Here is an 11,961-nt window from a genome sequence, read left to right as displayed (position 1 = left end):
CATTATATTTACTACATAAGGGATGATCTTTAGATATTAGCCAATACAATTAAAGACATATAATAATCATATTTGAAAGTATCCATTTTACAAACAACAATTTCATTCTATGATTTTCTGTATTTTCATATAGAAGTCTGTCATAGGTAATGGACTTTTGGCCTATTTTGTGTCAGGCACTGAGGAAGTAAAACAAAAATATATGACATAGCTTCTGCTTTCAAGGGGTTTACAGTCTCTCTCCCAGAAGCGAAAAGCATATAAACAAGTCATTATTATATCATCTTGGCAGAGTTTTCCTGGAAAAACCGCCTGAGGCAGGATGAAGCTCTGAAGATTTATTTGGGACATACAATCCCAGGGAAACAGGGGGAAGGAAAACTGTAAGTAAAGCTGGAGGGATGAGAAGCAATGCAAAGTGATGCATTACTGCGCTAGCAACTGCTTCATAAGGAACTCCAAAGAGACACAGCCGATCACTTTCAGGGCATTTGCTCAGCTACTCAGATGCCTCCAGACACACCCTGCACAGAGACTCTTTGCCTAGGGGGAAAAAAAAGCCCATGGAAAAAGAGGATATTCTTCTATCTGGCCTCCTCCTATTTCCCACTGGTTAACGTTGACGCTGTGGAGAGTGAATTCCCCCGCCCATCATCTTGCACCAGCAAGCCCTTGGGCAGTCCATGGGCAGGCAGATGTGGCATGCAGCTGGTGGCCCTGTTCAGAGGTGGCCTGTAGGGTAGGGGCTGAAGCAGATCTCATAGCTCAGGAGCTCGGAGGGAGGGTGAGCCCCAAGACTGCACAGGCACCGGATGAATCGACACAAACAGGATGGCAATGAAGAAAGATAAAAATGTTAGGAAAACCCAGACAAGGAGCAACTGAGGAAAGCTGAATCTGTGACTAAAAAAGCAAATTCATGAAATTAAGTTTTTCATTGAAAGATTATATGCATATTATATACACCTCATAAAAGCTAACATGTGGCCTGGTGGTTCTTGGAAGGATCCACGTTGTTCAATTTTAAGCCCTAAGTCTGTACTAATGCCATGGCTATATTTCTCTAAGAAGAAATCTCAGCTTACCTGGGGGCAGTGGGCTCAACCAAGGCTATGGTTTAGAGGAGGAACTGATAACCCCATTGACTGCTACCGTCAATCATGTCAGAAATGTCAGTCACTTTCCAATGGTGAAAATTAACACTGACCTGTTTCATTTTCTAAGACAGGTGGTGCGCCCTCTTTATCGTGTCTTGCCCTTGTTCCTTTGTGATGTTTTTATTCTTTCCTAGATAAATTCCCTCAGAAGAGAAAATAAGCAAAGTCAAAAATTCCCTCAGAAGAGAAAATAAGCAAAGTCAAATATAGAATGACAGCTAGTCTATCTAGGATTTTTGGTCTCAAGATTCTATGATTTAACATAAGCTGTAGCTTTTAAAATTCAGGTGCCCCATATGGGCTGCTGATGAGCATTCAGTTTGTGACTCTACTAAGTCATTCTCTCTTACTAAGTGTGTGAAAGTGTAAGTAGATTAGAAAAAGTTTAAATAGCAAAGTCAGCTTTATTAATTCAGCACAAATGGTTTGTATACATCCTGAGCACCTACGTCTTCACCATGAAAAACACATGTCTTTTTAGATTTTTTAAATTTCTATTTTTTTCTGCAACTCATACTATCCTTATTAGGCACCTATGTGCCTAATAGGACATTTGCAATGTTCTACACATTATAAGTGGTTCCAAAAGAAATGAATCTCATCCTTTATAGAGCTCACTGTCTAGTTAAGGAGACAATCTAGCATCAGAATATCAAGGATGGAAGTTACTATGGAGATTTGCTAAGGCCAAAACATGTCCCTGAAACAGTTAATAATATAACTACAGAAAATAAAAATAAGCAAAACAGACAACTGTCATAATAGTTTGAATATTTGAGAATGCCTGTTTGAGAAGTTGAAGGAGATTAATAGAAGAAGTAGTGAGTGAGCTGCAACCTGAAGAACGCCCAGATCTTAAATGTATAAAGCAGGAAGGCAAAGGACAGCCCAGTTACAATAAAAGAGCATGCGCAAAGGAACCCAGAAAAAAATGAACCCAACAAGGTCTCAAGACAATGGGGACACAATCCAAAGCAGTGGGCAGAGCAGAGGGTGCTGGTTGGGGAAGAACAGGGAATAAAACTGGTAGGATGAGAGGGGGAAAGATTTGAAAATCCAACCCACTATGACATAGATTTTTAAACACACATTAAACCCTATAGCCTAATTCTCCAGCTAACTTTTTTCAACCTTGATAACCTTCCAGAAGTCCAAACTCAAATCACTAATGGTATAGTGAATGGCAAGACCTGAAGTAGGTGCCTGAAAACAGGAAAAGCCTATATAATTCCAAGCGACAGTATGGATAACACTGCATCATCTAGACTATGCACTCCTGTGTATTTTAAGAATCCCTGGAATAATGATTTATATATTCAAAAAGCACAGATTTTAACCAGAGGTCTCCACTTTTCTTTCCCAACACACACGCATGACTTTTGGGGGGAAAAATGCCTAAGACCATTTACTAAGATGCAAAACATTCTCTCTCTCGTGGCATGGGGAAAATTGCATCTATTGACCCTTCTTCGTGTTTCTAAGGTTTTTATTAACAAAGCATGGAAATAAATTCTTTGTAACCTCAATCTGAACTTTTATTATTGGGATCTCATCTTCACATATGATGTTCTCTTAATTGCTGGAATCTAGGAGGTAATTTTAATTCTAGATTATTGTAACTTGAACATGACCCTGGTAAATTATACATACATGGTAAATCTCATGGATAGTGTTACTGAAAATCTTTAGAAAGTAGACATGTGGTTTGCAGCAGACCCATACCCACAGAAGACTTTAGACATAATTACTGCTTTTCTGATGTTATTTGGTCTGGAATTTGATGACAAACTGAAGCCACACTCTGCTAGCACCTGAAAAGATACATTGATGGTTGGGCCTTGGCCAGGCCACTTATTGGCCTGATGACACATTGACAAATATAACCCCAAAGTGAGTGTTCATGGCAAAGCAAGAATTGCCATTTGTGGTGGTGCATGGACCCTTGTGCGCTTATGTGGCCTCACCCCCAGCCTCCTGCTATCAAATACAAGGAGCCCATTGGCTCCCCGCTCTCCAGGTTGACTGCTGTTTGAACACAAGAGCTGAGGGGAACCTGAGGACCTGTATTCATTCATTTACCTGATTCCTTATTTCTTGCTTTTTTTTGCAAAGCTTCTTTGCCAATTTTGTAGTAACCCCACATGAATGGAAATGAAGCCACATCCAAGTTATCTCTCTCATTAGACTTGAAAATTGGATTTGAATTTGTGTTCTTTCATAATAAATTCTACTGAGCCTTTAAGATTGTTAGCTATTTTTTGAATAATGCTATTTAATTAAATAAACAGTTATTATTTATTTCAGCTGCTACATATCAATCACTGAGCTAGAAAATGGGAAACCCAAAGATTAATAATTAATATACAGACTCTGCCTTCAAGGAACTTGCGGCCTACTGGAAGGGACAGACAAATAAATAAAATGTACTTTTTAGTGATTTGCATTGAGTCCAATGGGAACTCAGAGTCACCTCGCCTAACCAGTGGAGAAGAGAGCAGAAGACCTGAGGGAGGCAGGAAGAAAAGGTGATGCTTGAGTCAAGCTTTTGCATCAATAGTTGCGAGTAAATTAGGACAAAAGATATTCCTGAGGGAAAAGCATAAACTGAACAAAGGACTCAATAACCAGCATGGTGTGTGCAAAGAAGCAGAAGCCATGTGCCTACCTAATGCTTGAAATATGAGGTAGGGTAGACAGAAGATGAAGTCTTATTTGGTCCATGATGGGCTTTGCGTTTTATCCCATCAGTGATGAGGAGTCATGGAAGGTGTTGTGTAATGTAATTAGTGTTACCACTGGACAATGAGTTACCTGGGTAGACGAGCTCAGTGACAGTTCTAGTTAGATTTCTTTTTTTAAACAATTTCGCTTTGTTGCCCAGGCTGGAGTGCACTGGCACGATCTCGGCTCACTGCAACCTCCACCTCCCGAGTTCAAGCAATTCTCGTGTCTCAGCCTCCTGAGTAGCTAGGATTACAGGCACCCACCGCCATGCCCAGCTGATTTTTTGTATTTTAGTAGAGACGGGGTTTCGCCACGTTGGCCAGGCTGGTCTCAAGCTCCTGAGCTCAGGCAATCTGCCCGTCTCAGCCTCCCAAAGTGCTAGGATTACAGGCATGAGCCACTGTGCCCGGCCTCTAGTTAGATCATGGTAAGAAGAAAAGATTTGTGACCATCTCTGACACATTAGTACCACAGTGTCCTTTCCAAAAGAGTTCATTTTCTTTCGTGTGTGTGTGTGTGTGTGTGTGTGTGTGTGTGTGTGTGTGTGCTGGACAGATAGACTAATCTGTATCTCATAGCCTCTGGAAAACCATCTTTAAGATTTATAAGAATTTGAATCTGAAAGTCAGCTGATTTAAAAAATAAAAACTTAAAACATTTTATGATTTAAACGTTTTACGATCTGAGGCAGGTGGATCACGAGGTCAGGAGATCGAGACCATCCTGGCTAACATGGTGAAATCCTGTCTCTACTAAAAATACAAAAAATTAGCCAGGCCTGGTGGCAGGCGCCTGTAGTCCCAGCTACTCGGGAGGCTGAGGCAGGAGAATGGCGTGAACCAGGTAGGCGGAGCTTGCAGTGAGCTGCGATCACGCCACTGCACTCCAGTCTGGGTGGCAGAGCGAGACTCCGTCTCAAAAAAATAAATAAATAAATAAATAAGAATGTTCACGGTTGTGCAGCAAATATTACAATGAAATCTAATAGCATATTATAATTCTGAGAGTATATAATTCCAGATATACTGTACACAAAGAAGGACACAAACCAGTATCTGTTAGGGAATGGTGAGTTATAAATTGCTACTGAAACAGAAACTGGCCCTGATAATGCAGCATACATTAAATATCAGAATCTTCACAAGTATTAATAACATTCAGGGTCCACCTAGTCCAGGTATCTAAATATAACAATCCCTGGGGCTTCTTTTAGCTGAGTACCATGAGTAGGTCAGAACAGCTCATTGGGAATGATTCAACCCTCACTCATAGACCAAATTAAAAAAATACACACAAATGAAAGTAATAAGCAAGGAGTTTCTGAAATTGACGTTCAAGACCTCTGAATACAACGGCAAGCACATTAGCTAGTGTGACTAATAGCACAGCCTCAGTTGGGGCTCATCTGGGACCATCTTCCTTGGTAGCCCCAGATCTGCTGACTCTGTCTGTGCTATGCTGCCTTAGCACTGATGTTACCACATTTCAGTGTGATTAGCCTTGGTATATGGAATTATTCAAAGTTCCTCTTTACCTGTTGATTTATACTGAAACTGTGTTTCATTCTAATATGCTCTGCAAAATGCTTGCAGTCTGCTTTACTCCTCAACTCTTGGGATAGCTTTTATCTGCCTGCTGGTCTAGATAGCTCTAACGTGAATGTCATGTGCAGAAATCTCTGCTCTGACAGCTGCATTCTCTCTGGGGTGTTAAGGCTGAGAGGAAGGTTTAATCTGTTCCCTTGCCAGGAATAGTCTCCATGGTATTGAGGCTTTAGATATAAAAACAGACCTACAATGCATACCCCCTACCTTACGTAATCCTTCTCCAGGTGTAAAAATTCATAGACAATACTGCATTCACCATACTTACTACACTCTGTTTTCCCAATTTCTCCTCAATGTGACATACTCAATCTTGTTATAAAAATTATCGTCTTTTAAATGTATCACTAAGGAATTCAGCTTTTAGAAACCATTCTCCAGCTTTTCCAGGAAAAGAGATATGGCTCAACCCTGTAGTTTTTACATACTTAACCTTGGAACCCTGTGCAATACGGCTCAGTCTCTAAGCCCCATCTTACCAGAAGCCAAATCTACCCAGGATAGGCTTAATTCTAAATATTAAGATTCTAAATACTGACCTTGGATATCTAGTTTTAGTATTTGATTCATGCTTTCTATGCTGTGTGGGAAGCTTCCCGGTTATGCAAAGCTGATTTTGGATTCTTATCTTTAAAATTCTGCATTGGTTAATAACTATCGGTATAGTTATATCTGCCATTGCTCACTTTTGCTCTCAGTTGAAGAATAGATTGAGTTGCTTAATAATTAAGCAAATTTTGTTCCACATATTCACCTTTTTTGACCAGAAATTCAGAGGCCAGAATTCTATTGCTGCTCTGGTAAAATGCCCAGGCAGGACAACTATCCTCACATGATCTAAATAGAGAGGAGGAAAAAGGTACTTATCCTACAAAGCCCAAAGTCAAGAAGCTCTGTTCTCTCAACTCCATTGTCATTGAAAATCTTCAAACCTCCAACAAAATTTTGTGACATTTCTGACACTCTATGAGTTGCAGAAACATCTATATAAGTGTTTCTAAACAACCACCTCTTCAGACTTGGAGACTTTCGCAAGAATACTACCAGTTCTGACTTCAGTGTCTTAAGGATGGAGCTCTATTACTGAAAAAGAACACTTCTTATGGGATCTGGCCTTGACTTCTTACAAGCTTTTTCTGTGACATTGCCAACTAATCTGCTTCTAGCTTCTACAAATGTGGGTGCTAATAAAATCTGACCCACTTCTGCATGGGGATGTTGTGATGCCAATCGATGCACATAGAAATACTTCAGACAACACATAACTCAGTGTTATAGCATCAGCATTACTGCGATAGTAAACATAAGTTGCCGGCTTGGTGAGGGAATATGTTAAGCCGGTGTGATAAATGAGAGGCTAAAGACCCACACAGGAGTTACCTCTTCTCCTTCCCGCTGCCTGGCTTTGATCCTCCCTCAAAGACAGAAACTATTAGAGCTAACCTTTAAAAAGAGAGATGCACAAATGCACCCTCTCTGGCTATCACAAAGAGTTCTAAGCTGGTCTGAAATAAAGCACAGATCTTTGTTATTATAAGAATCTTCCTTGTTATATTAGTCATTTCACCCCAGAGATGAAAGTGATTCTAGCAGCCATCTATATATCTCATTTAACTGCCTCATTTTGTACATGAGGAAATCAAGGCTTGTGGAGGTAAAGCCATGGGCCAAAAACTACACAGCTACTGAGTAGCACAGCTGGAAGTAGAATCCAAGTGCCTGGATTCCTGGTCCTGTGCCTTCTCCACTATAATCATTGCCTGTATCGTCCACAGTTGCTGCATTATTTTTAAATAGATAACAGAAAAGGCAATGAATGCATGTATTCCTTTACTCAACATGTATTTATTGAGTGTTCACTATGGGCCAGGCATATTCAAGACACCGGAGATACAATAGTTAACAAAACACACAAATTTTCTGCCTTCAAAGAGCTTATACTTTTGAGAGAGGGGAGAGAGAGACAGAGAGAGAGAGAGAAGCAATTGCTAAGGAAAAATAAATAAATTAATCACAGAAGGAAAATATGGGGAAAGGAAATAAAATTCCTAAACAGGGCAGCCAGGGAAGGTGACTGTAAGTAAAGACCTGAAGGAAGTGAGAAAAGGAGCCATGCAAATATAGAGGGGACAAGCATTCCAGACAGGAAGTAACAAGAGCATAGGTCCTGAGGTAGCAGCTCCTGGTGGGGTTCAGGGAACAGGAAGGAGGCCAGTGTGGCAGGTGTGAGTGAATGAGGAGAGAGGCAATGAAGCCAGAAAGGTTGGACGGGAGACAAGTTTGCAGAGCTGCTTCATAGGTCAGTAAGGACTGCAACTGAGTCGGATGGGAAGCCTTAGAGCAGTAACATGACCAGACTTTCATTTGAACAGGATCGCTGTGGCGAGGTGCTGAGAAAGAGGACAAGCATAGGCACAGGATGGATGAACTGCTGTAAAAATCCAGGGGAGAGACGACGGTGGTTTGGACCGGGATGGTAGAACTGGGGTGATACCTGGTAGAGTAGACAGAATATGCTGATGAGCCACATACAAGGTATGAGAGAAAAGGAGGTATTAAGCATGACACCACAGGTTTTGCCTTGAACAACAAGGAGGACAGAGTTGCCATTAGCTGAGTCAGGAAGAATTACGGGGAAAGCTGATTTGGGAAGGGGGTACCGAATAGCAAAAGCTCCATTCTGGACATAAATTTGAGGAGCTCATTAGACATCAGTGTAGAGATGTCGACTGGGTGGTCGAATATGTAAGTTTAGAGTCCAGAGGAAAAATGCTAACTGAAAGTATAAATTTAGGAGTGAAGCAAAAAAAGGTAGTTAAAGCCATGAGAAGGCATGAGATCACCTGGGGAGAGTGAGGATAGATAGAGAAGAGGCTCAATTACTGAGCCCCAGGGTTCTCCAACATTTAAATGTGGAGAAGATGTGCTAAAATAAAAATATCAGGGAGCTAGAAAAGCAGCAAAATAATTATGGCCTATTCTCTCTGAATGAGTTCCTATCTCCATACTGCACATCCTTTTATGCCTAAATTCTTCTTCCCTTTTATTAACTTATTTTTGTAAATTGTATCACTCCATTTTATTATTTATCTTACTCGTCAGTCTTCACTGCAAAGGACTCATAATGTTTTTCAAAATCCAAATCCCCTCCCACTTTCTGAAAGAAGACATTTGCTGCCATCAAATACATTCAGAAGACTATGCCACAGGCTCTGAAGTCTCTTCAACATGGGGAGATACAAAGATGAACAAATAAAGTATTTGTTGTCAAAGACATTATTATAAAAGTGTATAGTTTCCCCAGATGATTATTTGAAGGAGGAAATGGCCATTTGTATATATATTTCTATATATTTCTATTTATGTGTGTGTATGTATATACACACACAACAAATATTTATTCAATGCTTGCTAGGTGCCAGCTATTCTGTTAAGTGTGTTGTGTATATGCATTCTCTCAATGTCCTCCCAATAATCCCAAAAGGTAAGTACTATTATTATCTACATTCTAGAGGTGAGGAAAATGAGGCTTTCAGATGCTAAATAACTTGCCACGTTTATCAGGTTTAAGAGGTACTGAATCTAGACAGTTTGCCTCCTGAACCCCTACTTCTTAAACTTTTGCCCAGAATTCTAAGCTGGCCACCAGTGCAGAAGACGGATTTGAGCCCATGCAGCTGTCTTGCTTGGTCTGCATGGTGTTTGTTTTGTTTTTAAATGGACTTTGAATGCCTTCAGGGGATGTACACATTCAGTAATCACAGCCCACACCAGTCATTACAGCCTTCATTTTTACCCTTCATCATTTAACTTAGCAGCTGCACCGAGTGCATTGGAGTTGTTGACCCTTGCTCTACCATCCTTCTTCCCTCGATCTTTAACAGGCTCAACATTACTTTCAGTCCAGCACATTTATGCCCTACTTCTTGCATATTCACACATACCCACACATACACCACCCATCCCAACACCAACGCAAATACCTCCAACACTGCCATCAGGAGAAATAAAACAAAATAGGATTGTTCTTTCTTTCCATCCTTGATATTTTCCCCTATAAAAGTCATTTGTAATGTTTAAGGTCCTCTCCCAAATTTACCTCTCCCAATCTAATTCAAATACAACTCCCACAATGTAAAGGCAAACTTGTTTTTTGCCTAGAAACACAGGACTATGCCCCGGTGATGTTTTGTAACAGGAGGGACCCATCCTCCGAGAGCTGCATCATTCATCATTTGCTGGCTGTTGTTAACACCTCTCAACTCTGAGCGGCGGATTAGGACACACACGCATGTTCTAGTGAGGCTGAATTCAAGTCATTTTTGTTTTGAAATGGCAATGCCTATGCTAAGAAGAGTTGCCTTATGAAGTCATTCTTTTTTTTTTTTTTTTTGAGATGCAGTTTTGCTCTTGTCGCCCAGGCTGGAGTACAACGGCAGTACATCCGCCCGCTGCGACCTCCGCCTCCTAGATTCAAGCAATTCTCCTGCCTCAGCCTCCCCATTAGCTGGGAATACAGGCACCTGCCACCGTGCCCTAATTTTGTATTTTTAGTATTTTTGTATTTGTGTGTGTGTGTATTTTTAGTAGAGACGGGGTTTCACCATGTTGGCTAGGCTGGTCTCAAATTCCTGACCTCAGGTGATCCACCCGCCTCGGCCTCCCAAAGTGCGGGGATTACAGGCATGCGCCACCGCGCCTGGCCATGAACTCATTCTTAATTGCATGTCCATTACACAGTTAGCACATAAGAAGATTTTCTTAAATCATCTGTATCAAGAAGTTAACAGAGTTCTTTAGCTATTTCTGACTCGTAAGTGCTAAGGTTCTGTCTCCTTAGAATAGGGGAGAAAAATCTGAGTTCTTTTTGTAACTATTAGTATTTTTTTGTTTCTTTAAAGAAAGCAGGAAGACACTTTAACAAAAGCCCAATAGAAATCATGTTTTCTGTAAAAGGAAATGATGAAAATGAAGAGTTTGTTTGTGGACCTAAACTCTTGGAATATTGTATCATCAAGGTATTAGAACCAGTTTTCCAGAAGCTACTCTTTGTGTTGAGGGTTTCAGCAGAGCAGAGATAAAACCAGGTGCTGAGCACTAAATTAGGTCAGCTGAGCCCCTAGTCTAATGCACTGATGTTTGCAGCAGGGGCAGTTATTAACCTCAACAGGGTTTGGGGGTGGGGGTCATTGGCAGGGAAATGGTTGGATTTCCCTTCCCTTTATACATTGATATGCAAAAGATTAATTAGCCTTAAACCTCAAGACTCACTATGTTTCATCATTCAATTCACTAATGAGAACACCAGGATTCATCCTCATTAGAATTTGTCAAATACTTCACAATTTTTTTAAAACCAATACATTTGGCCAAGTTTCCACACCCATTAGCAGATATGATTTGTAAAATAGTTCTGCCAATAAAGAGCCATTTCATTATCCCCATTTCATACATGAGGAAAGTCCAAGAACCCAGTAACACTCCCGAGATCACACAGCTGCAAGGAATAATAGAGCAGGAATTCCAACTCACGTTTTGTAGTCCAACTCCCACGTTCTTTCCATGAGTTATCATTTGTTGGCTGCTCTGATTTTCATGATTGAATAACGAGATGTGTGGCCCACGGTCTCATCACTCACAGTCCACCATCTGTATTAAAAATGGGTTAGGAGAATGGAAAACAGTCTTGCCAGGATATGACAACTTTCCCCTGGTCAGAATATGGATATAGAAAGTTCCAACAGTTTGTTCCTAAGCTGCTAACACAGTTTTTCCCATGAAACACTACCACTGCATGATGTTACACAAAGAGAGGTTTTGTGATCCCATTTCCTAGTACATCATCAATGTCCTACTGCGCTCCATGATCCTCTAGAAAAGGGTATGACAGTGAGTGTATTCCAAGTATTGTACTGAGCACCTGGGTAGATTCGTGTACCATGGATGCTCTGCAGGGTCCTTGTGAACCCCTGAAACTCACTAAATTCAGGGAAATTTTCCCTATGGAGCATTTCTCATAGCTTGAGAAACACTGTTTAGGGCAATTGGTAGTAAACTTTTAGAATTCACTCATCTGAAATTTAGTGTAGAACAAAAACTATAAATAGAATCAGAAACACCTCTGAATGAATTTATGAATGGCATATTTATCATCAATTACTCAGGGGAACCAGGAATGGCATGACCCGAATGTCCAAGGCAGATGTCAGAATTCTCAGCCCATTTCCAACCTGCCCCTCCATGCAGCTTGGTGAGATGGTGCTCCAGGTCGTGTGGTCAAAGGCTGACTCGGGATGACAGCTCTTGTGTTCTCAACTCAAATTTCCTTCAGGCTGCCACGCAGCTCTGTATTCATTCTTATTAGTGATAATGAGATGAACCCAAGGCTTAAAAATAATTGTGTTTAAATTTAGACTTATCTACATGGAGAATGTCTCTCCAAACCTCAATATATTCTTTTGAACTAACAGTTGTTA

The sequence above is a fragment of the Pan troglodytes genome, chromosome 17 (genome assembly GCF_028858775.2).
Source record: "Pan troglodytes isolate AG18354 chromosome 17, NHGRI_mPanTro3-v2.0_pri, whole genome shotgun sequence".
Lineage (NCBI taxonomy): Eukaryota > Metazoa > Chordata > Mammalia > Primates > Hominidae > Pan > Pan troglodytes.
Note: the sequence above shows the minus strand (reverse complement) of the source record.